A 25780-nucleotide genomic window follows, 5' to 3' on the forward strand; every position below is an offset into this window, starting at 1 on the left:
TGAGCCTATGACTAATCCTTGACTTTTCTCTTATGATGATGATCATATGTCTTGGATATATTTGCACCCTTGCATGCTATCTAACCTTTCTAGGTACTTGGATGAATCTAAATCTATGAGATTGCAACTCAATCACATCTTGAGCAATCTCTACATCACCAAGTCTCTACTCCATGGTGGTTTAAAACAAGGAAGCATGAAACCCTTCAACATATCCTTTGGCAAATTCTATGTATCAAATTTCATGATTGTCATTTTGGATACACAAGTGCTCTTCCTTGCAAAACTAACCCATGTAGGTAGATGAACTCAACTTCAAGTGGTTCTCCCAACCATTCTTGTGCTACATCAACTTTGAGCACCCCACGCAAGTTCAACTACATGATCAAGATCAACACCACCACCCAAGGTATGTCATTCCATCTTAGAGAAGCTTTACCTCAAGACATAGGTCAAGGCAACTCAACAAGATGTGAATACATCAAATGCTTAAACGAAAAATGGTAACCCCATTTTTAGCTTAAACGATGACTATGACTTACGATTAAGTGTTCTCACTTGACTCCTCAGTCAATATAGTCTAACATAGGTGACTTTGTCACCACCAGATTCTAGATGAAGTTCTCTAGTGTTTCTTTGAGTTTTTGCATACTTCATCTAGATTTTCTTTTCTTTGTTGTAGTCCTGCATTTCTCTGCATCCAATTCCTTGAAAATCTTTCAGTTAATTCCTTGCAAATCTTTGTGAGATCTTATTTGCCTAGTGAGCTGAGGTGACAAGTGCTCTCTCTGTGTTGGACTCGGTCATACCGATCTATTGCTTTCGGTCACACCGAACCAACTCTGTTCCACTGAAGACCACAACTCGGTATCACCGATTTCACTGTAGAGAAGACAATTTTCCATTTGTTCCTATAGTTTTATTCCAGCTCCACTCGATGATTCTTGTCCTCTACCAGCATCACAATCTATATGCTGCTTTGCTTTGTGACTCAAGGACCAAACCTATTTGACTCACACTCCAGAAGATCCCTTCTCGGAAATTGATGTCAAAGGGGGAGAGAGATCACATCAAAGCTTATTATCTTCAAAGGGGGGAGACAAAGAAATAGGGGGAGAAAGAGAAAAAGGCAGAGAGAGGTAATCACATCAAAGGCCCCAGATGCTTGGTATTCAAGAGGAGAGAAGTCACATGTATTTAAGAGGGGAAATACATGTCTATGTTATAGTTATGAGATGTTTTGCTCTGATTTTTGTTTCCCTATGTTCTCCCATTATCCAATACAAGATTCAGGGGGAGAAAAACTGCCAGGGAAGGAAATCTATGAATTCATTGCATATATTTACCTTTTGGGGAGATGTCTATATCAAATAGAGTACTAAACACACACTCACTACATGTCATCCCAGTCTTGGTACTCTTGTGGTTTCTTTTGTTTGCTCTGGCTTGTAGTCGTATCTGTTATCTAACCTTGTTTGCTCAGGTTCATTTCCTCCTAAGCCAACTCAAGACTACAAGGTAAGTATATGCATCACACTCATGTGCATGAGGACTTCTTGCTGATGTACATATTGTTTGCAAGAAAGACTCATAAGCATGTAGGTACATTTCCTATATTTACATATTTTGCTCTGATGCATATAGACAAGATACATGTAACACATTGCTTAATCTGTCATGCTATGCATTCACATGCTCTTATATTCCATATTTACATGATTGCATACATATAGGGGGAGCCTATGCATGTTACATGTCTCTCCAAAGCTTTACTTCTTATTGTCTATATCTTTATCTAAAGCTTTGATGCATGTTATCCTCAATTACCCAAAAAGGGAGATTGAAAGCACAAGTGCTCCCTGGGTGATTGTGGTAAATAATGTCAACATATCTCTTGTTGGACTAATACTTTCATCTAGCATATGTCAGATAAGTCCAACAGTGGAGTGGCATGGACTAGAGGATGTGGGACCCCTTCAAGATGATGAAGTCAAATGATTGGCTCAAGCTCAAAGCTCAGGACTCTACATTTTTCATTTTAGTGATCCAAGATCACATTGAGTCCATAGGAAAGACAATACTATTAAGAGGGGATGAGGTGTTGCTTAATGGCTTGGTTGCTCAAAGTGCTTAGTGATATGCTCCAAAGCCCTCAACCACTCTCTCACTTCCACATTTATCCCAAACCAAAAGTCAAACCCGGCCCCACTGAAACTTTCTATCCGGCGCCACCGAGTTCTCTTGACATAGCCACTGCCAGAAACCCTAATCAATTTGGTCTCACCGATGGGATCTCGGTCTCACCGAGATGGGCTTGCCAACTCTCTGTTGCCTATTGCATTAATTTCGGTCTCACCGAAATATGAAATCGGTCCCACCAAGTTTGCTTGGCCAACTATCTGTTTTTCTTATTACCCAAATCGGTCCCACCGAGTTTGTGTAATCGGTCCAACTGAGATAAGGCTTTACCCTAACCCTAGCACATCGGTCCCACCGAGTTGATCATGTCGGTCCCACCGAAAATCCTAACGTTCACATTTTGAACTAAATCGGTCAGACCGAGTTATATGATTCGGTCCCACCGAGTTTGGTGATTTGTGTGTAACGGTTAGATTTTGTGTGGAGGCTATATATACCCCTCCACCCACTCTTCATTCGTGGAGAGAGCCATTAGAACATGCCTACACTTCCAACATACATTTTCCGAGAGAGAACCACCTACACTTGTGTTGATGTCAAGATATTCCATTCCAACCACATAAATCTTGATCTCTAGCCTTCCTCAAGTTGCTTTCCACTCAAATCATCTTTCTCCCAAATCAAATCCTACGAGAGAGAGTTGAGTGTTGAGGAGACTATCACTTGAAGCACAAGAGCAAGGAGTTCATCGTCAACACACCATCTTTTACCTTTTGGAGAGTGGTGTCTCCTAGATTGGCTAGGTGTCACTTGGGAGACTCCGTCAAGATTGTGGAGTTGACCCAAGGAGTTTTTACGGGCAAGGAGATCGCCTACTTCGTGAAGATCTACCCTAGTGAGGCAAGTCCTTCATGGGCGATGGCCATGGTGCGACAGACAAGGTTGCTTCTTTGTGGACCCTTCGTGGGTGGAGCCCTCCATGGACTCGTGCAACCATTACCCGTTTTGGGTTGAAGTCTCCATCAACGTGGATGTACGATAGCACCACCTATCGGAACCACGCCAAAAATCTCCGTGTCTCCAACTGCGTTTGCACACTCCAATCCCATCCCTTTACATTCTTGCAACTTGCACGATTTACTTTCCGCTGCTCATATAATCTTGTCATGCTTGCTTGATATGTATTGTGGATGTTTAAACTTGTGCCAAAACTCCACTTCAACTTAAAAAAAATTAAAACTGTAACTTTTCTTGCTAAGAGTCTATTCACCCCCCCTCTAGACACCTCTTCCCGATCCTTTCAAGCGCGCGCTTGCACCACGCGAGGGCGCCGAGCCTGCTTGGTCTGCCAGCCACCATGCGCCGGGCGAGGAGCCGGGGCGTGGGAGGGCCCCGCCTCCTCGCCTCCATGAACCACTGGGCCGAACGGGGTACCCAAGATCTCGGGGACGATGATGGTGGACCGGAGCTGCGGTCGCGGCGGTGCGGGGGAAGGGGAGGAAGGCGGGCGCTCCACGCGGGGCGGAGAGGCCATGGGAGCGTTAGAGTCGGACGAAAACAAGCTAGAGAGAGAGACCCTAGATGCCATGGAGCGCGGGGAGGTGGGTGCCGCCTCCGGAGTGGACGACGGCGAGAGGGGTGGCCGCCGGCGCCGGAGTGGTGACCAGCGCAGCGCGCGGGGGAGAGGGGGTTCGCTAGGGATTTCCCTTTTCTGAACTTGCATGTCCGTCGCCTTCAGCCCCCCGTTTCCGATGGGGACGCGAGAAAGGCGAACACACGCGCGCGCGCCGCGGCGGGGATAGATACTTGCGCCGACCTCGAGCCGCCACCTTCCAGGGCACTCACCAGCGAGCGGTAGGAGGAGGAGCGGCATGCCATGGCGATGTTTCTCGCGCGCGTGGTCAAGTGGCAGCGATGGCAAGCGGGGAGGGCCTCGTCGAGATCCGCCCCCGCGACCTCCAGTTCCTCTGTAAGTATCCAGTTCAGTCCCTTGCTCCTCCTCCTCCTCTACCCTCCCGATCCTTCCGCGGCTGGATGGACGGAGCGTGCCGTAGCGCATAAAATCAGTGGTAGTCTCGGTGCGACGCGCTTGTGGTTGTGAGTGACGCGTCGATGCTTCGGTTTGCTCTGCTCATGGCGCGGTGTGCCCCTGATCAGTAGCCAGTCCAACTCCGCAGCTGATTAGTGGGTCATGTGTCATTCTTGTCAGTTAGCGCGATGTCTCGGTGAATCAATCATACATTCATACTAAACTCCATCTATGATGTGTCACCAGATTAAGCCTGCCACTGTAGCTCCTCCGCCCCTGTTCCCGGTGGAATTACTGTGGCAGCAGTGTGGCCGGTTGTGGCTTTTGAAGATGTAGTTTCCATAGCATGAGTTGTGTTCTTAAGTTTGCTGCATATGCTATGCGTTTGGTGAATTGAGATTTCTACATTCCGTGCGTGTTTGTTCACTATACTTGAAGCTGTGTTCATTTTATAATGGATTAAGCTGCATGGGAGATAGGACTAGGCTAGTTACTTCCCTGTTTATACCAAACATGTTATATCTCTGATTCCATTAGATCTTGCAAGATTGTAACATCCCAATTTTCAATTTGGATATTATCATTTAGATCATGCATTTTTTCACATTTGTTTTATTTGAAATTCTTGATCTTAGAAACCTTAAGCAACTCAAGGACCAATTGAGAGAGTTGGAGGTTTTCTCAAAAATCCATTTTTGAATTTTCAAAATTGGCAAATTGGATCAAAGTGATTTATTCAAAATATTTTTCCAATTATTTCAAATAAATAAAATAAAGAGAGAAGATAAAAGGACTTCTTCAAAAACAGCAAAGAAATATTGGAAATTAAATTTTGAATAAAAATATATTTTATTTGATTTTATTTACAAGTTTATTTATTTTTATCAGCACTAATAATTTTATTTTTATTTTAGGCATTTAGGCCCAGAAAATGTTCAGCTAAGCCCATTTAATTAGGAGGGACTATGTGAATTTTTCTGGAATTTTTATAAATATATTTATTATGTTTTTCATATCTCTAGAAAAAATATTGTTTTAAAAAAGTTTCAGGCCGACTGAATTGGGCCGCGCCCAGCCCAGCCGGCCTAGGCCGCCAACGCCATCGTCCCCAAGCCGGACTCCAGTTGGAGACCGCTGCCACCTTGCCTTGGCCCCTCTCCCAAGCCGCCGCACCCCCTCCCCTCTTTAAATTGTGCCCCGACCCCCCTCTTTTCCTCAACAGCCGCAGCCGCCGGACTTAGCGCCGCCGCCTCGCCTCACCCGCGCTGCACCGCTTGCCGCCGCTCGCGCCACCGCCGCACTTCCGAGCCGCCACCGCCGCCTGCGCCAGGCCCCTTAGCCACCGGAGATCCGCTCGCCGCCGCCGGATTTCCCGCCGACGTCGAACCGCCGTGGACCGGTAAAACCGCCACCCCGGTCCGATTCGTTTTTTAGTTTCGGTTTTTCTTTTAAAACTCGATTTAGTATTTATTTTAGTTATTTAGCGAACGTTTGTTCGTTTAGATTCTGTAGTGAACAGATTCATTAGATTTGTTTCGGTAGTGAACATTCGTTCGGCATATTTTTCTTTTTATTTTAGTTTTCTGTCAAGGACCCAGATGTGATTACTTTTCTTATAGATTAGCCCTTGTTTTTCAAACGATCACAACTTTTTGCTCGTTTATCCAAATTCGATGAAACCAATGCGAAATTCTTCGTTATAATCCCCTCTATCCAGATAACCAACTTAACAATATTTTTGAAAGTTTAAAATTTGATTTCAAACAGATTTAAATTTGAACTTCTTTTGATCATAACTTGAGTTTCGTAACTCCGATTTGGTTGATTCTTTTTGCAAATCGAAGCTCCTGACCTAAAAGTTCTGTTAAGATCTAATCCACATAATTTAGGTACTGTTAGAAATTGTTTTCTATTTGAAAAGTCTTATTCGCTTAATTCTGAGTTTTCTGAATCGTTTTCTTCGGTTTTCATTGCATCTTATGCTTGAGTGCTTATGTATGCTATTGTTTGTCTACGATAGATTTTCCGGAGTGCGAAGCTTGCTACTACGAATCTCCAGGGTTTTCCGATCGTCAACAAGGCAAGCTACACTTTGATCATACCCTCCCAGTTTTTATGCATTAGTTTCAACCCTCAAAGATTGCATGAGTAGGATTGGGAACATGTGGTTATGCTATGTAGTTCATGAGGTAGGAACCTATTACCTTTGATCACCCCGGGAATATACGTTATGCTCATATTGCTTAGCCATGCTCGTAGATGGGGATTGGTATGTGAGAATCATGCAAGTTATGAGAGTTAATAACTAAGGGTAACTTAAGGTGGAAACTTTAATACACAACTGGGTGGAATGGTTGCGGGCACCTGGAGAATCTGTGTTATCCTAGGAGATCCCGGAGTACCTGTGTGATCATCCTATGGAATGCCACCCAGGCTCAAAGGGATCATATAATTATTTATGCCTAGAAACTTCCGTGTGCAGCCACAAGACATTATGGGCTCTGGCATAGTTGAGTAAGTTGTGTGGCCTCTTTCAGTGGTGGACTAGCAGATGTAGGGGAAAATAGGTGTACCGGTCTACCCATAGTAAAGAGTTAATTCTTCATGAAGATCGTGTCTCAATCTTCTGATCATGGAGGTGGTTGAGTCTTGTGGGGAAAAGTGCGCAACCTCTGCAGAGTATACAAACTAATCATGATTAGCCGTGTCCCCGGTCATGGACAATTTGGATATCTAGAAGTGAATTATTTGTTGATCTCATCATTCTGTTTAATGAAATTGTTGGGTTAATATTTTGTACTTAGAAATTTGGGATTGAGTTGGAGGAACTTTTATTATATGGATAATTTAACTTGGTAGTAAATAAATTTATTCCTTTGTTGTAGGAAAAAATTAGCTTTATGCAAAAATTTAACTTAGAGCCTCCACCAGCCAAATATGCATGTAGTGATAGTTGTTATTCATCATTGATCTATAGTGTGATCTTGCCAGCATATTCCATGTGCTGACCTATGCGGCTGCAACGTCTCATGTTGCAAAATTTTCAGACAAGGAGTTAGGTGCGATAGGTCATTGTCGTGCACTCAGCTTTGCCATGGAGTTGGATGGACTCATTTATCTTCAAGTAGTTATTTAATTTAGTTGGCCTTCAGCCATATTTATGTAATAAGTACTCTCTATGAGACTCTCGGTGTAATAAGTGTGTGATTGAACTCTGTTATAAATCCTCAAGTACCGTGTGTGTCAGCATACCGATCCAGGGATGACACTTAAGCACAGAGACTTCGATCCATTGGGATCGAGTCGCTACAAAGATGATCTGAGTAAATGCCTTATCCGCCAATGACAACATATATTTAACTGACTACACGTGATTCTGTTAGATCTTGCACTAAATGGGAATGTGTTGCCTTTTATTCTTCCCTGTATTAGGAGTTTGGGACTGTGAGATACCGAGGTCCCATCCCCTTATCCAAATTGATCTGTTGCATGTGCATGGTGAACGTTTGAAACGAAAATCTCCATTAGAATTTCCATACCATTTATTTTTATTTATGTAGTAATCTGGATGCATTCTTTACATATTTTTTATATTATATCTTTTTTTCTTATTGACAGTTGAGGTGAGAAGCAAAGTTCATGTTCTGTACATCTTGTGAACAGAAGAGATGAGTATGTTGCATTCAAGGTTGGCATGCAATTTGTACTTATATTTATGTTTATGTGTGGCCTTTTTGTCATAATGATAACATATGATGCACAAATATGCTGGACAGCTGTCATCTAGCTTTTGCACTTAGTTATTGCATAGATATACAATCAGCAATGCACTAGTTTATTACTTTAGTGATCTAAACGATCTTATGTTAGTTTACAGAGGGAGTACTTGACATAATGAATAATACAATACATCATAGCATCAATTACTGATCGGACATTTTGACCAGGTTAAAACAACTTCCCCAAAAAGATATTGTGTTCTACCAAATATTGGAGTTATTCTTCCAAGGGCAACTATAGTTTTATAGTTGTGTGTAGTCTTCCACTGGCCGATCGACTGGAAGGTATGATTATTTTGAATTGATTTAGCACTGTCTTGTGTGTAGTTCTAGATTTACACATCAAATTATTAGTGAGCAGTGAAAAGATGAATGTTAACAACATGTTATGGTTGAATCAAAGTATTGAAATCCCTCATGGTACAGACCTTCGAGTACAAAGAGAAAGTAGGAAACTAAAGAACTTGCATAACTTATTGCGGGAATGGAAGACAATTCTTAATGCTCTTAGGAGATGCATTTATTGACTCCTAAAGAATACCATACGATATTAATTAGTTTTCAGTAACATGATTATGACATTTATTGGACTCCAAAGATTACATATGAAATTAACTGATTCTAGTACTACATCATTGGACAGTAATGGTTGCAAAGCACCAACTTATGTAACTCAAAGTTGATATAGTTCTAAATACTGATAATGGTGGCTTACCAAATTCAAAATTGATCCCAATCAGATATTGTGCTCCTGATGTATCCTCCTTTTGTCTGTAGATGATCTGAGTGTATGTCATTAAAAATAATTTTCTGCCCCCTTCTCATGAAATTGATAGATATAATAGCAACTTAAAATCATATCTACCATCACAAATTCTCTTGTCCACTCATGTGATTCATTCATGATCAACTGGCTCCTGGTGTATTACTTCTTGTATTGATCCAATGGAGGAGATAAGCTTGCTTTGAGGAAGAGAGAAAACATATTTTCAGTGTTCATATTCTTTGGTTAGTTTTAGGTTTTTGTAGCTTAAATTACACTTGCTTTTAAGTATATGTTTTGTTAACTTCACTGCCAACTGAATTGTAGTTACTATGCAAAACAAAAGACTACTCCACCAGGTATACAAATAAAAGACAAGTTTCTTGTGCAAACCACAACTTTTCCTTCTGGTATAACTGATGAAGGCATCCATCCTGCTTTTTTAAGTTCTCGCTACACAGTAATTTATGTTCTGTTTGTGATGTTGTCTTTGCATCTTCCATTCCTAGTTTTAATCTGCTTGCTTTCCTCTATTCCTGTTGTAGTTCTCCAAAGAAACCATAAGATATGTCGAGGAGAATAAGCCGAGAGTTGTCCATGTTGGTGCAACTCGGCCTGAAGCAGAGCAACTCATCAGTGGAATTGTGCCAAGACTGCCATTGAGGTTCCCGTGGGAAAAGAGACATTGAATATTGTGAATGGAGTACCTAATGTGGCGAACCAAGTTCCCTCCCTAAGAGAATCTCCAGCTATTTTGAATGAAATTCCTGTCCCTGTAAAAGGAACTCCCGCTCTTTTGAGAGATTTCCCTGTCCCGTTGAAAGAAGCTCCAGGTACTTCATCAAAACCATCCATTTGAAAGGAACTCCTATTAGTTTTGTAGAAACTCAGTTTTCTTCAATAGAAAGGAATACAACCTTAAAAGAAACTCCTACTATTTTGAGAGATTTCACAATCACGTTGAAAGAAGCTCCAACTACTTCAGCAGAATATGTTACTCATTTGAATGGAACTCCTACTGATTCTGTAGAAACTCAATTTTCTTCAACAGAAATGAATATGTCCTTTAAAAAAGCTCCTGCTATTTTGAGAGATTTCACAGTCCCATTAAAGGAAGCTCCAGCTACCTCAGCATAATCAGATATCCATTTGAAAAGAACTCCTATTGTTTCTGTACAAACTCAGTTTTCTTCAACAGAAATGAATATGGCCTTTAAAAAAACACCTACTGCTCCGAGAGATTTCCCAGCCCCGTTGACAGAAGCTCCAGCTGCTTCAGCCGAATCTGTTATTCATTTGAAAGAAACTCCTACTGATTTTGTAGAAACTCAATTTTCTTCAACAGAAATGAATACGGCCTTAAAAAAATTCCTCCTGTTCTGGGAGATTTCCCAGTTCTGTTAAAAGAATCTCCAGCTATCCCAGCAGAATCTGCTATCCATTTGAAAATAACTCCTACTGTTTCTGTAGAAACTCAATTCTCTTCAGCAGAAATGGATACAACCTTAACATATGTTCGTGCTCCACAAGAAGTTTCTGTCTTAAGTGATATACTACTTGTCAACACAGAGAATCTTCATCCATATCACGTAGGTTTCGAATTCTCACTTATGTTGCATGTCCTTTTGCCTTTGCTTACCGAAAAAGACTTTCGCCCTGCTTTATAAATAAAGCAACCACTGAGCACAAAGTTATCAAGGTACCAACCAACCAAACACACACACACACAAAGCCACCACAGGCAGGTCCGACGAACACACACAGATGAAACCCAGGTTCAGCTGTGGCCACAGCACAACAAGCCCAACACCGGCGCACGACACACACAACAAACACAACGACGGTGGTGAGGTGGAGAAGATTTAACCTGGCTCCGGTGGTGGTGGGGGAAGCGGTGGGGCCATCCGGAGAGCCATCAAACGAAGCTGGGTGATGATGGAGGTGATGGCGTCTCTCTCCCGGGGACGACTAAGCGGCCGCCAAAGCTGTAAGTAACCAGACCATTTGAACAAAGCGTCAGTAGCACGACGAAGAGGAATGCACTGAATCACAAGCTTATTCCTAACAGCCCACAGCATCCAGGTTAGCACCCCGATGATCAGCCACCTAATGTGGCGAACAGAGGGAGCTAACGCCTGGAGTTCCGCAAAGAGAGAGGGGAAGTTGTTGTAGTCCCAGCTTCCACCCACTATTCTGCGGAAACTACTCCATAGGAACTGCGCGGACACGCAGGTGAAGAAGATATGGTTCGAATCCTCTTCAGGCCCGCAGAGCGGGCACCGCCCATCACCTGGGCCATTGCGTTTCAGGACCTCCATGTCGGATGGGAGGCGGCCGCGAATCCATTGCCACAAGAATATCCTAATCTTCAAGGGGAGCTGGATCTCCCAGATGGTGGTGAGCGCCTCATGACCCATCGATGGTGCGATGGCCTGGTATAGAGACTTAGTGGAGAATTGCCCAGATGGCTCTAGACGCCACCTGGCATGGTCATCTTCTAACTCAAGACCAGGCTCGTGTAGCGCGATGCATTCCAGCAGCTCATGCCAATCAACATTCTCAGCCGGGCCAAACGCTCTCCGGAACACGAGTTGCCCTAAGTCAATAAGGGCCGTCGCGATCGAGATCCGCAGGTCAAACACGATGGAGAACAGGTCAGGAAAACAGGCCGCGAGGGGCAAGTCCCCAGCCCATCTATCGAACCAGAACATCATGGCGGTGCCCGATCGAATCGCAATCGAGGTGCCGATGCGGAGGATAGGAAGGAGCTGAATGATGGACTGCTAGAACTGGGAGCCTCCGGACCGCTGTCAGAAGGCGAGAGGCTGGCCATGAAAGTATTTCTGCTGAATGAGGTGAAGCCACAGGTCACCCTCTCTGTTGGCAATCCGCCACAACCACCTCGTTAGGAGGGCTATGTTCATGCGTTTGGAGGACATGATCCCGAGACCACCCTGGTCTCGCGGTTTATAGATCTCCGACCAGCGAACCATGTGGTATTTCTGCTTATCGCCCTCGCCGGCCCAGAAGAAGCGCCCCTGAACTGTGGCAATCTCATGATGCAGAGTCTCAGGAAGGCTGAGAAGCTCATGATGAATGTCGGTGTTCTGGGAACGGGGGTCCCCAGACTTGCCTGCCTGCGGCCCGCTGCGTGGCTAAGCCAACAGGCCATATGACCCATCTTCATCAACATGGCATCCAAGACCCTCGCGAGGGGCCAAGCCTCACGAGGCGGACGACGCAAGACCTCCTTTGGAGTGTCCTAGTCAGGTAGGCTCACGAGGAGCGGAGATATCAAGGTGAGGCAAACCTCACGAGGCTCTCGTGATGTGAGCCATGACGATCGGCACCAGGCGGGCGCCAGGAGGGTGCCAGCGCGCGCATCGTCCTTGTTTCCTCTTTGGTGCTAAGGAGGCCTGCGCAGGCGAGGAGTACCAAGGTATCAGGCAAAGGTTTCCATATCGGTGCACCAAGGCCAGGACCAGAAGGACGACAAGACGGAGGTCATCATGGAGCCCAAGACGGCGTCACCACAGAGCCTTTCATAGGCGGAGACCGCCTTTGTCAGGATAGCTTGTACTAGCTGTCGCCCTTCAAATTTGCCCGCCGTTGTTGGCTCCTTTCCCGCTCAATATTTGGGAAGAGGACCAGGGCCCCTATAAGTAGGACTAGCCACCATCATAGGCAGGGAGGATCATTTTTAGACCATCCAGAACCACACAAGTTAGCCAGGCACAAGAACACCTCAACCTTAGGAGGCTGTTCTTCCCCTTGTATTGTTCATCATCAGCCCTGGAGGCAATCCACCACCACCACACTGGAGTAGGGTATTACACCACAACGGTGGCCCGAACCAGTATAAATCTTGTGCCTTCCTGTGTTGCGAGTTCGTCGAGTTCATCCGCGAGATCTTAGCGAGCTAGGGCATAGATCGGTGGGAGGAAAAGACTTCGCGCGAACCCCAGTGTTCGAACCTTAAGGGTTTGCCAGAACCCCACAACCGACATTTGGCGCGCCAGGTAGGGGTGCGCCGTAGCTTCCCTTCCATTAGTTCGTCCCTCCGTCGCCCCATCGTCAGGCTGCCCTCACCGCCCGCGTTGCTCAGACGACCCCCATTGGTGGGCCACCTCGTCGTTCTCCGTCTCCCGCCGCCAACGCCGCCACCGGCCCGGTGGGGAACGAGCAGCAAGCGTCTTTGCCGCATCCTTCGGTACGGCAGGACGGTCGCACCGCAACTCCATCGCTGACCCCGACCGGTTCTCTGTTCCATGAACGCCACGCTCCCATGGAGGTGCGGACCGCACTCCTCGCCGCAAACGAACTCCTGCGCTACCGCCTAGTCGACGACCTCTATGAGGAGTGGCTCGACCGCGTCGCCGAGCTCGTCCGTGCCGCAGGGGGCTCCTCGGCGCTATCCGTCTCTGTGCCTCACCCTCAGCCGGCCACGGGCGACGAGGCCCGAGGCGCGCCTCCGCCACCCCAGCCCAAGGACGGTGCCTTGGCACCATGGTGCATGGCCCCGTGGTGTGATCCGCCACGCCCGGTTCCCGCGCGCGAAGAGAGAAGCTGCCAAGAAATCCCTCGGCTGCGAGGAGCCGCACCCGCGCTCCCCGCACCGCCTCATCAAGACCGCGCGCCGCCCGCGGTGGCGCAGCGTGGACCTCATCAAGACCAAGCTCCACCTCTGAAGCGGGCCCCAATAACTATGGCCGGTTGCCGCGCCTTCACCCCCGAGCTGTGCAGCGTCGCCTGGCCAGGAAAGTTCAAGCCGGATCTGCCTCCTCGCTATGATGGCACCGCCGACCCCACGGAGTTCCTGCAGCTCTACGAGCTGAACATCGAAGCAGCCAACGGCGACGAGAAAGTCATGGAAAACTAGTTTCCCATGGCTCTCAAGGACGGGGCCCGCACTTGGCTCCTGAACCTGCAGCATGGCTTGATCTCCTCTTGGGACGAGATGCGCGACCACTTCATCGCCAACTCCTAGGGCACTCGCGACCGCCCGCCGGCCGCGGGCGACCTGCGCCGTATCAAGCAACAGCCAGGGGAGACCCTCCAGAAGTACATCCAGTGCTTCAACAACACCCGCCTCAAGATCCCCAAGGTCACGGATGAGGCCATCATCTCTGCGTTCGCTGACGGCGTCCGTGATGTCAAGATGAAGGAAGAGATCGCTATCCACGAGGAGCTCTGCACATCTCAGGAGGTGTTCAACCTGGCGACCAAGTGCGCAAGAGCTGAGTAGGGGCGCCCCTCTCTCCTTGAGCTGCCAGCCGCGGGCACAGAGGAGAAGAAAGTCAAGGCCAAGGACGTGAAGCGCAAGGAAGCAGCGGTGCTAGCGGCGGAGCCCGACACCAAACGGGGCAGAGATCAGCCCGAGTCATCCAAGAACAGCCGACCGTTATGCGCCTTCCACAACCTGAACACCCACAACACCAGCGACTGCCAAGAGCTCAGATCCATACGAGAAGGACGCTACGGTCGACGTCCTGAGCGCAGTGACCGGGGCTACGGCCGCGGAGGAGAACGTGGAGGCGGACGCTGGGACGACCGTGGCCCGCGCCAGTAATGGCGCGACAGGCCTTGTGAGGACCGCTGGCAAGACCATCCTCGTGAGGGGGCCTGGAGGGACTAGCCTCGTGAGGATCGCCCCCAATGCAACGCCGGTCTTCCCCCGCTGCCGCCACCAAGAAGGAACGACGATCATCATCAGGACGAGGGAGCTGGGGGCTTCCAGGAGCCGCGTGCAATCGCCTGCATCTTGGGCGGCACCTAGGCCCCAGCCTCTCGGCGCATCTTCAAATGGTTTGCTCGCGAGGTGAATGCAGTGCTCCCCAAGCTTGAGGCCGCGCGCCCGCTCAGGTGGTCCCAGTGCGCCATCACTTTCAACTCGGCAGATCAGCTCAAGTGCGCGGCCACCGCCGGCGTCCTCCCGATGTTGTGTTCCCCAGTCATCAGCAATGTGCAGTTTACCAAGACCCTCATCGATGGCGGTGCAGGGCTCAACATCCTGTCCGTCGACACATTCGACAACCTCCAAGTGCCATATGAGCAACTCTAGCATACCAAACCTTTCTCAAGAGTGACGGGCGGCTCCACCACACCGATAGGGCAGGTCCGCCTACCTGTCACCTTCGGCACACGCGACAACTACCGCACCAAGCTCATCGATTTCGACGTCGCCCACATCTGCCTGCCGTACAACGCCATCCTCGGGTATCCGGCCCTGGCCAAGTTCATGGCGGTCACCCACCATGGCTACAACATCCTCAAGATGCCTGGAAGCGGCGGGGTCATCACAGTCCCATGTGAAGAAAGGGATGCGGTGTGCTCCCTCGAGTGCGCCTTCCAAGCTGCAGCAATTGACGACCCCAACGGCAGAAGTGAGGGCCCTCCGAAGGCCACCCCCAAGAAGAGGCAGCTGCCCCGTGCAGGACCTTAGGAGGATGATGTCGCGGCGTGAGCCTCGGCAGGATCAGCGCTCGTCCCAAGGGCGCCTCCCTCCATCGCATAGGAAGGCGCGCCCAACGCGCTCCTCGGGCAGGGCTCGGGGGCTCTCTTCTGGAGGGCCTCAGGCCTTGCCAACCTCACGAGGGAGGCGCTTGGGCACCACTTGGAGGCGTGCTACGCAGCATGTTTTCCTCAGGAGAACATAGGGCAAGGGGTGCCCACCACTCAGGAGTTCATCGCCAAGACCACACAGGAACTGCAAGACGTAGGAGCCATGCGCGGCGACAACCGCTCACAGGGCGCAGTGCACCACCCAGGCGAGGGTGCCGAGCTGCGCGTCTGCATCGACATCCCAGGGCTCAACAGGGCCGCATCTCAGGAGCGCTTCTGGCCTTCGCATGTGGGCTGTTACGGGGGCCCGCCACATAGCTACATTCGCATGCCCCTCGGCTTGTCGAGCATGGCGTCGGCCTATCAGCGCAACATGCGGAATGACCTGGCGGCTCAAGACGCCAGGTACCGCGCTGTCCTGGAGGAAATGGAGACGGTCTTCGGGGAGCCTCCTGAGCCTCCCGAGGCTCAGGGCTCCGGTGGCTCATGAGGAGTCCTCTCTTCGACGCACGCCTTCAGCTGCACCAACTCTGCTTTGTCTACAGAACCAGGTAGCCGCAGGTCACCCACCACGGCAATCTCGAAGCAAATATTACAAACACATTGTCCTCACACATTGTCTTCACGATATCAAATGAAAAGTCTAAACACCTGCCTGAGGCCTAATGCATGTTGCAGGAATGAAACAGGAGGGTAGCTGGAGGTCACCCCCGGACGCCGCCATCACCTGCGAAAGGAGCTACCTCGTGAGCGACGCTGTCTTCACCTTCACCTCCAGCCGCAGGATCAGCAACATCACCAGACAGAGGAGCGGAGACAAAGCCGTGGAACTTTTTCAGCAAGGCCTCCACCTGACCTTGCACGGCTGTGGCAACAGCCTCGTATTGGTCTTTAGCCACAGGCTCCAGCAGCTCATCAAGGCAAGCGCTCGGGTCGCGAAGGTGCAGGTGGCTGAAGATGCGAGACAACGCAGTTGAAGACAGGACGCGAGCTTCCGCCTCCGCCATAGGACCGACGCCATCAATGACTTCCTCGAGCGCCTGCACCAAGAGGGGAAGCAGCCGGGCGGGGCCGTCCTCGTCGGCGGCCAGGGACATCTCCAGGCCGTGCTCGTAGAGCGTCTTCAGTGCCTTGCGGGACCTCTTCTCGAGATCGGCAAAGGCCACACGGTCTTCGGTCAGGACTTGCGCCTTGGCGTCGAGCTCGACCTCTCTCGCCTTCGCCTCCCGCTCTAGCTCTTCGAACCGGTTGCGCTCGGCAGCCTGCGTCCGCCCCAATTCCGCCAGCTCAGTATCACGGTTCTTGACGGTGTCCTCCCGGGCCTTCATTTCCTCCTCCTTCGCTTGGTGGCAGCGTGCTTCTTCGGCGTGCTTGGCGCGCAGGCCCTGCAGCTCGTCCTCCAGCACCTGGCAACGGCCGCAGGCGGCCTCGGCGTCTTTCAACGCCATCTCATGATCGGCTGCGGCGTTGGCGGCACTCTGCTTGTCCTTCTCAGAAGCCGCAACAGCCTGGCCCAGCGCCGCGCGAACCGCAATGTTGGAATGGAGCCAGCCTAAGGCCAGCTCCAGGCGCTCGGCCACCAGGCGTGGGTCTACGCCCAGGAGATCCGCCTGCAGCCGGGTCATCCCCGAGAGATCATGAGGGAGTCCTGGATTAGGGGGTCTCCGGACAGCCGGACTATATCCTTTGTCCGGACTGTTGGACTATGAAAATACAAGATTGAAGACTTCGTCCCGTGTCCGGATGGGACTCTCCTTGGCGTGGAAGGCAAACTTGGAAATACGGATATGTAGATCTTCTTCCTTGTAACCGACTCTATGTAACCCTAGCCCCCTCCCGTGTCTATATAAACCGGAGGGTTTAGTCCGTAGGACAACAAAAATCATACCATAGGCTAGCTTCTAGGGTTTAGCCTCTACGATCTCGTGGTAGATCAACTCTTGTAATACTCATATCATCAAGATCAATCAAGCAGGACGTAGGGTATTACCTCCATCGAGAGGGCCCGAACCTGGGTAAACATCGTGTCCCCCGCCTCCTATTACCATCCGCCTTAGACGCACAGTTCGGGACCCCTACCCGAGATCCGCCGGTTTTGACACCGACATTGGTGCTTTCATTGAGAGTTCCACTGTGTCGTCATCATAAGGAGGGATGGCTCGTCTCGTTGTCAAGAACAACATCACCTCTGGGGGAGCCCTGGCTGTAGGCCAAACTCTCCGACTAGGCGGCTTCGTCATGACCGCCCGCTCCGCCGCTGCACCGACGATGACTTCTCGGGTCATCGAAAATAGCCTCCACATCAGCTCGAAATTCGCCGAGCAGATGGATCCAATGGAGCTATCATCTTTTAACGAGCTCTTGGATCGCATCGCCGCTCTGGGAGTTGCTACGGACTACGATCAGATTGGGCTTAAACCCGACCAAAGGGAGATTAACTCTTCTCCGGTCACCCATCAGATAGCGATGGTGGAGGAGCAATGCGGCGATTCTCCCTCTATCCTGAGGACGAACTATGTCCGGATTCCCGAGCTCTCCGAGCTGGATACCCGCCCACGGGAGGACATCGCCCTAACCCTGAACCTAGAATCAGGCTGCATGCCGAACCTGCGGGGCAACATCCCGGAGCCCGAACTTCCAAGATCGGAAACTCCCCCGCCCCGGGGTCTCAGATTGGGTCAAGGTCTGGACTTAAATCCACCCACCCACCCAGATATAAACAATCTTTACCACATTAGGCAAGAGCCCCAAGAGACAGTACATCACTATTGGGCCAGATTCCTCCTTGTAATGAACAAGGTCAAGGACTGTCGCGAGGAAGACGCAATTTCGTTCTTTTGCAACAATTGCATGGACAAGGGAATCGACAACGCCATAAGTCGCCGTGACATAGCACACTTCGCTGACTTGGCGGCCATAGTACAGAAGTACTGTGCGATGGAAAGCGCCTGGAAAACCCAAACAAAATTCTGGGATAATCCGGCTCTGACAAAACCCCCAGTCCGAACTAAAAGGGTGCACTCTCATAAGTCGCCCGACTCAATTACAAAGAAGCAAAAGCCCACTACAGGGCGTGGAACCGTATTGGAGGGATGGCTTAACGGGCCCTGCAAAATTCATAGTACAGCGGATACCATACCAACACACAACCTTAGAGCATGTTGGGTACTCCGGCAGGTGGCCAAGAGCGGCGAGGATCTCCTCATTCAAAACACCGCAGAGCACCATCCCGTGGATAACAATACAATATTAACAGTCTTCGAGACCTTCGCCTCAAATAATAGGCGTAAATGAGCACTCTGCAGCCTTGCCGAAGTTTGCCACGTGGCAGCAATAAATCCATGGAGCGACACGGCTATCACCTTCAATGCCAGTGACGAACCTAAATTACGAACAACCCGAGCACCAGCCGCCTTGGTCCTCAGTCCAATTGTGGACATCTTTCGGCTTACTAAAGTGCTCATGGATGGCGGTAGTGGATTAAACCTCATTTATGATGAGACTCTTCAAAAAATGGAAATAGACAGAAACCGTATTGAGCAAAGCAGCACGACCTTCCGAGGAATCATCCCTAGTCGGGAGGCATGTTGCGCTGGGAAAATCACACTAGATGTGGTATTCGGCACTCTGGAGAATTACAAGTCCGAAGAAATTAAATTCCAAGTGGCCCCGTTCAGTAGCGGATACCATGCCCTTCTAGGGCGGGAGGCATTCACGATCTTTCTAGCCATACCCCATTACGGGTACATGAAGCTCAAAATGCCCGGGCCCAATGGAATCATCACTCTAGCTAGTGATCCGGACATAGCACTCCGCGCCGAGAACAAAACAGCCGCACTGGCCCTCAAGGCATTATCCGAAGCCCTTGCGACGGAGGAATTAACTGCACTACGCTCCATAGTGGACAGGGACGACGTGATACTCAACAAAAGATCCAAGTCCACCTCTTTTAAACCAACGGATGAAATAGTCAAATTCCAAGTCCATCCAACGGACCCCACAAAAACAACACCCATCGGGGCACAGTTAAACCCCGCTGTAGACGCCATGCTACGGGAGTTCCTACGCGAGAATTGAGACATATTCGCCGGGCATCCTTCAGACATGCAAGGAATCCCACGCAGGCTGGCCGATCATAGCCTTAACATCCTAAAGGGATTCATGCCGGTCAAGCAGACTCTTCGGCGTTTCTCCGAACCTAAGCGACATGCCATGGGAGAGGAGCTAGCCAAGTTACTGGAGGCCGGATTCATTAGAGAAATAAAACATCCAGACTGGCTAGCAAACCTGGTTATGGTACCAAAGAAGGACAAATCCTGGCGCCTATGTGTCGACTTCAAGGACCTTAATAAGGCTTGCCCAAAGGATCCCTTCCCCCTCCCTCACATCGATAAAATTATCGACGCCACCGCAGGACACGACTCATTGTGCTTCCTCGACGCATACTCCGGTTACCACCAAATTAAGATGGCGGAGTCCGATCAAGCCGCAAAGGCATTTATCACTCCATACGGCCCCTTCTGTTTTAACACAATGCCCTACGGGCTCAAAAACGCCGGTGCAACGTATCAACACATGATTCAGACATGTCTGGAAAAGCAGATCGACAAAATAGTGGAGGCATACGTAGACGATGTGGTCGTTAAAACCAGGCACGTCGACTCCTTAATAGATGACTTGAGGCTCACGTTCGACAATCTCCGAACATACGACATTAAGCTCAATCCGAAAAAATGCGTTTTCGGCGTACCCGCCGGAAAGCTCCTGGGCTTTATCGTCTCGAGTAGAGGAATTGAAGCAAATCCGGCTAAAATCCGAGCTCTATCGCAGTTGGCTATCCCAACTGACCTCAAGCAAATCCAGAAGTTAACTGGATGTGTGGCGGCCTTAAGCCGCTTTATCTCCCGATTAGGAGAAAAGGCACTCCCCCTTTATCGCCTTCTTCGGCGCACCGAACACTTCGAGTGGACGGACGCAACCACGACCAGATTGGAAGAAATAAAAGCCTTCCTGGCCACCAACCCAATCTTGGCCGTACCAAATGTCGGCGAACCAATGCTGTTATATATAGCGGCAACTCACCAAGTTGTAAGCGCAGTGCTCGTCGTCGAACGAGAGACGGACGGACATAAATTCCCATTTCAAAAGCCGGTATATTATGTATCCACCGTCCTCACTCCATGCAAATCACGGTACCCACATTATCAAAAGATAGCATACACGGTATTCATGGCATCCCGGAAATTACGACACTAATTTCAGGAGTGTTCAATTACGGTGGCCTCAGAAGTACCACTCAACGACACAATAAACAACCGCGATGCCACGGGCCGGATTGCCAAATGGGCTATCGAGCTCCTCTCGTTCGACATAACATATAGACCACGACGAGTCATTATGTCGCAAGTACTGCCTGATTTCGTCGCCGAGTGGACATAAGCCGAACTCCCTAAAGAGTACGTCACGTACTCCAATTGGATCATGCACTTTGACGGCTCTAAAATGCTGGCTGGTCTGGGGGCTGGCGTCGTCCTGACGTCCAGCCCTGGAGATACAGTCCAATACGTACTCCAAATACTATACACATACTCCAACAACGCATTCGAATACGAGGCCCTATTACATGGTCTCCGGATGGCAGTTTCCATGGGCATTCAACGCCTGGAGGTGCGTGGGGACTCGAACCTTGCAATATCTCAAATAAATGGAGACTTTGATGCCAAGGATCCGAAAATGGCGGCATATCGCAATGCCGTCCTTAAAATGTCAGCTCGATTCAAGGGGCTTGAATTCCACCATGTGGCTTTGAAAAACAATCAGGCGGCGGATATCCTCGCCCGTATCGGCGCTAAGCGCGATCCTGTCCCACCTAACATCTTCTTGGAAAGGCTGTTTAAGCCATCCGTGGTATGGGAAGTGGACACCGGTAACAATAGTCCAGACCCGACCACAACACTAGATACCGAAACTCTGACACAATCAGAGGCTCTGCCATCGAAATAACACCTTCAGCCCACGTGATAATGGCCGTCATCGCCCCGTGGATAGAACCATTCCTGGCCTACCTAACTAGGCAGGAACTACCCGAGGACCAAAATGAGGCACGCTGCATAGTGCGGCGATCTAAAGCCTACAAGGTCCACGAGGGAGAGCTTTATAAGAAAAGCACTACCGGAGTCCTTCAAAGGTGCATCTCCAAAGAGGAAGGGCGGAAGCTTTTGGCAGAAATCCATGCTGGACTTGGCGGCCACCACGCCGCAGCCCGGGCCCTTGTAAGCAAGGCCTTCCGTACAGGTTTCTATTGGCCGATGGCCCGAGCAGATGCACAGGATCTGGTCCAACATTGCGTTGGTTGCTAGCTTTTTGCAAACCAAAGCCATATGCCGCCTACCGCTCTCCAAACAATCCCCATTACTTGGCCCTTTGTGGTCTGGGGGCTTGATATGGTCGGACCCCTCAAAGGGGGAACCCATAAGAAAAAATACTTACTAGTCATGGTGGATAAATTCACCAAATGGATAGAAGCCAAACCCATTAAAACGGCTGAATCCGGGCCGGTGATAGACTTCATATCTGGGGTTGTACACCGTTATGGCATCCCCCACACCATCATCACTGACAACGGCATGAACTTTACAGCCGACGAGGTAAAACTTTGGTGCATCAACATGGGCATCAAGCTCAATTATGCTTCTATCTATCACCCGCAAACTAACGGTCAAGTCGAGCGAGCAAATGGTCTTATCATGAGCGGCATCAAACCCAGATTAGTGCGGTCCTTCAAGGAATCAAACATGCACTGGGTAGAGGAGCTCGACTCCATACTATGGGGGCTGCGGACCATGCCGAATCGCACTACCGGATACACACCGTTTTTTATGGTGTACGACACAGAGGCGGTTCTGCCTTGCGACATAATTCATGACTCACCATGAGTGCGCATGTACGAAGAAAAAGAGGCCGAGCTTGATCGGCAGGACAGTTTGGACGCCCTAGAGGAGGAGCGCGACGTGGCAAAAACCCGTTCCACATTCTATCAGCAACAGGCTCGAAAGTATCAAAGCAGAAAAGTACGGGCCAAAACCTATAACGTTGGCGAACTAGTTCTACACCCGCCGGAGAAGAAAAAGAACAAGCTCAAGACCAGGGAAGGTCCCTTCATTATTGACCAGGTTTTGACTGGTGGAGCATACCGTCTGCGGGATGCATCGGAAAATCGACTCGAGCCAAACCCATGGAACGCAGCCAGACTCCGAAGATTCTACGCCTAGTGCCGGACTCTATGTTTGTCTCCTTACCCCAGTCAATTTTTTGCATATCTGTTATCTGTCTTTTCTCTCTTTCTTCTTTTTTCTTCTTCTCAAGCACTTAAAAGGATAACTTGTGTCTTGACTACACAATCTTGATGCACTAACCGCGCTCATTATACATGGGGGCTCCTTATACAGAAGCTTAATATAACTATTTTTCTGGGCTTTATGCCCCACACATGTGTTATTCTTCCACATGTACCTTTTTTCGCCATTATATGCATCGATATGACTTAAGTTTTGGCCAAGCTGGGTTGCCTGACTCTTGTATTTATGCCCTACGTTCCCGTTAATTCGGCTAGGGCATAAGGGGAGCACCTCTGTGATTGTTACTGCCGGGTCAGCCGGATGTGTACCTCAGACTGGGTGAAGCCGAAAGCTAGCGTTCTTAAGGGAATATTCGGTTGGTGAACAAAAGATGACTTTTATTTATTTTGATACATGCCCCCAGATGTTTGTAGCCTGCGTCTCTTTTCGCAGTTCGGACATGCACATTAGGGCATGCGTACCCAGGGAAAGGAACCCTTAACAGAACTGTTCTCCCTGGAAGATGTTTCTTACTATCCATGTAATATAACATAGCTAGTTTGGTACTTGTCTGTTCAAGCACTTATGACCCCTACGCCTGGTTTCCACGCATACCCCAGTTCTTACATAACCGAGCGGGTATTCGGATACACTCCAGATGTAGGATCGAAAGTATGTCTAGAGGGGGGGTGATTAGACTACTTGACCAAATAAAAATCTATCCTTTTCCCAATTTTAGTCTTTGGCAGATTTTAGCTATCTTATCACAAGTCAAGCAATCTTAACACAATTCAAGCAAGCATGCAAAGAGTCTATGAGCAGCGGAAAGTAAAGCATGCAACTTGCAAGAATGTAAAGGGAAGGGTTTGGAGAATTCAAACGCAATTGGGGACACGGATGTTTTTGTCGTGGTTCCGATAGGTGGTGCTATCGTACATCCACGTTGATGGAGACCTCAACCCATGGAGGTTAACGGTTGCGCGAGTCCATGGAGGGCTCCACCCACGAAGGGTCCACAAAGAAGCAACCTTGTCTATCCCATCATGGCCATCGCCCACGAAGGACTTGCCTCACTAGCGGTAGATCTTCACAAAGTAGGCGATCTCCTTGCCCTTACAAACTCCTTGGTTCAACTCCACAATCTTTGTCGGAGGCTCCCAAGTGACACCTAGCCAATCTAGGAGACACCACTCTCCAAGAAGTAACAGATGGTGTGTTGATGATGAACTCCTTGCTCTTGTGCTTCAAATGATAGTCTCCCCAACACTCAACTCTCTCTCACAGGATATGGATTTGGTGGAAAGAAGGTTTGAGTGGAAAGCAACTTGGGGAAGGCTAGAGATCAAGATTCATATGGTAGGAATGGAATATCTTGGCCTCAACACATGAGTAGGTGGTTCTCTCTCAGAAAATGTGTATTGGAAGTGTAGGTATGTTCTGATGGCTCTCTTCTCGAATGAAGAGTGGGTGGAGGGGTATATATAGCCTCCACACAAAAACTAACCGTTACACACAATTTACCAATCTCGGCGAGACCGAAGTGAAAAACTCGGTCGGACCGATTTAGCAAACCTAGTGACCGTTAGGCTTTTCGGTGGGACTGAGATGCAACTCGGTAGGACCGATATGGTTAGGCTTAGGGCATAACGTAATCTCGGTGTGACCGATTACACAAACTCGGTGGGACCGATTTTGGTAATAAGCTAACCAGAGAGTTGGTCAGGTAAGCTCATCGATTTCGACGTCGCCCACATCTGCCTGCCGTACAACGCCATCCTCGGGTATCCGGCCCTGGCCAAGTTCATGGCGGTCACCCACCACGGCTACAACATCCTCAAGATGCCTGGAAGCGGCGGGGTCATCACAGTCCCATGTGAAGAAAGGGATGCGGTGTGCTCCCTCGAGTGCGCCTTCCAAGCTGCAGCAATTGACGACCCCAACAGCAGAAGTGAGGGCCCTCCGAAGGCCACCCCCAAGAAGAGGCAGCTGCCCCTTGCAGGACCTTAGGAGGATGATGTCGCGGCGTGAGCCTCGGCAGGATCAGCGCCCATCCCAAGGGCGCCTCCCTCCATCGCATAGGAAGGCGCGCCCAACGCGCTCCTCGGGCAGGGCTCGGGGGCTCTCTTCTGGAGGGCCTCAGGCCTTGCCAACCTCACGAGGGAGGCGCTTGGGCACCACTTGGAGGCGTGCTACGCAGCATGTTTTCCTCAGGAGAACATAGGGCAAGGGGTGCCCACCACTCAGGAGTTCATCGCCAAGACCACACAGGAACTGCAAGACGTAGGAGCCATGCGCGGCGACAACCGCTCACAGGGCGCAGTGCACCACCCAGGCGAGGGTGCCGAGCTGCGCGTCTGCATCGACATCCCAGGGCTCAACAGGGCCGCATCTCAGGAGCGCTTCTGGCCTTCGCATGTGGGCTGTTGCGGGGGCCCGCCACATAGCTACATTCGCATGCCCCTCGGCTTGTCGAGCATGGCGTCGGCCTATCAGCGCAACATGCGGAATGACCTGGCGGCTCAAGAGGCCAGGTACCGCGCTGTCCTGGAGGAAATGGAGACGGTCTTCGGGGAGCCTCCTGAGCCTCCCGAGGCTCAGGGCTCCGGTGGCTCATGAGGAGTCCTCTCTTCGACGCATGCCTTCAGCTGCACCAACTCTGCTTTGTCTACAGAACCAGGTAGCCGCAGGTCACCCACCACGGCAATCTCGAAGCAAATATTACAAACACATTGTCCTCACACATTGTCTTCACGATATCAAATGAAAAGTCTAAACACCTGCCTGAGGCCTAATGCATGTTGCAGGAATGAAACAGGAGGGTAGCCGCAGGTCACCCCTGGACGCCGCCATCACCTGCGGAAGGAGCTACCTCGTGAGCGACGCTGTCTTCACCTTCACCTCCAGCCGCAGGATCAGCGACATCACCAGACAGAGGAGCGGAGACAAAGCCGTGGAACTTTTTCAGCAAGGCCTCCACCTGACCTTGCACGGCTGTGGCAACAGCCTCGTATTGGTCTTCAGCCACAGGCTCCAGCAGCTCGTCAAGGCAAGCGCTCGGGTCGCGAAGGTGCAGGTGGCTGAAGATGCGAGACAACGCAGTTGAAGACAGGACGCGAGCTTCCGCCTCCGCCATAGGACCGACGCCATCAACGACTTCCTCGAGCGCCTGCAC

The 25780-nt window shown here is 49.8% G+C and overlaps 1 pseudogene; it reads left to right on the top strand.

Moving 5' to 3' along the window:
- The first annotated feature begins 4053 nt into the window (after positions 1–4053).
- Positions 4054–13398, top strand: LOC147991491 (uncharacterized; annotated as a pseudogene).
- The last annotated feature ends 12382 nt before the right edge of the window (positions 13399–25780 follow it).

Source organism: Triticum urartu, chromosome 1A (genome assembly GCF_056163025.1).
Source record: "Triticum urartu cultivar PI428250 chromosome 1A, HENAU_Tu73, whole genome shotgun sequence".
NCBI classification, from domain to species: domain Eukaryota; kingdom Viridiplantae; phylum Streptophyta; class Magnoliopsida; order Poales; family Poaceae; genus Triticum; species Triticum urartu.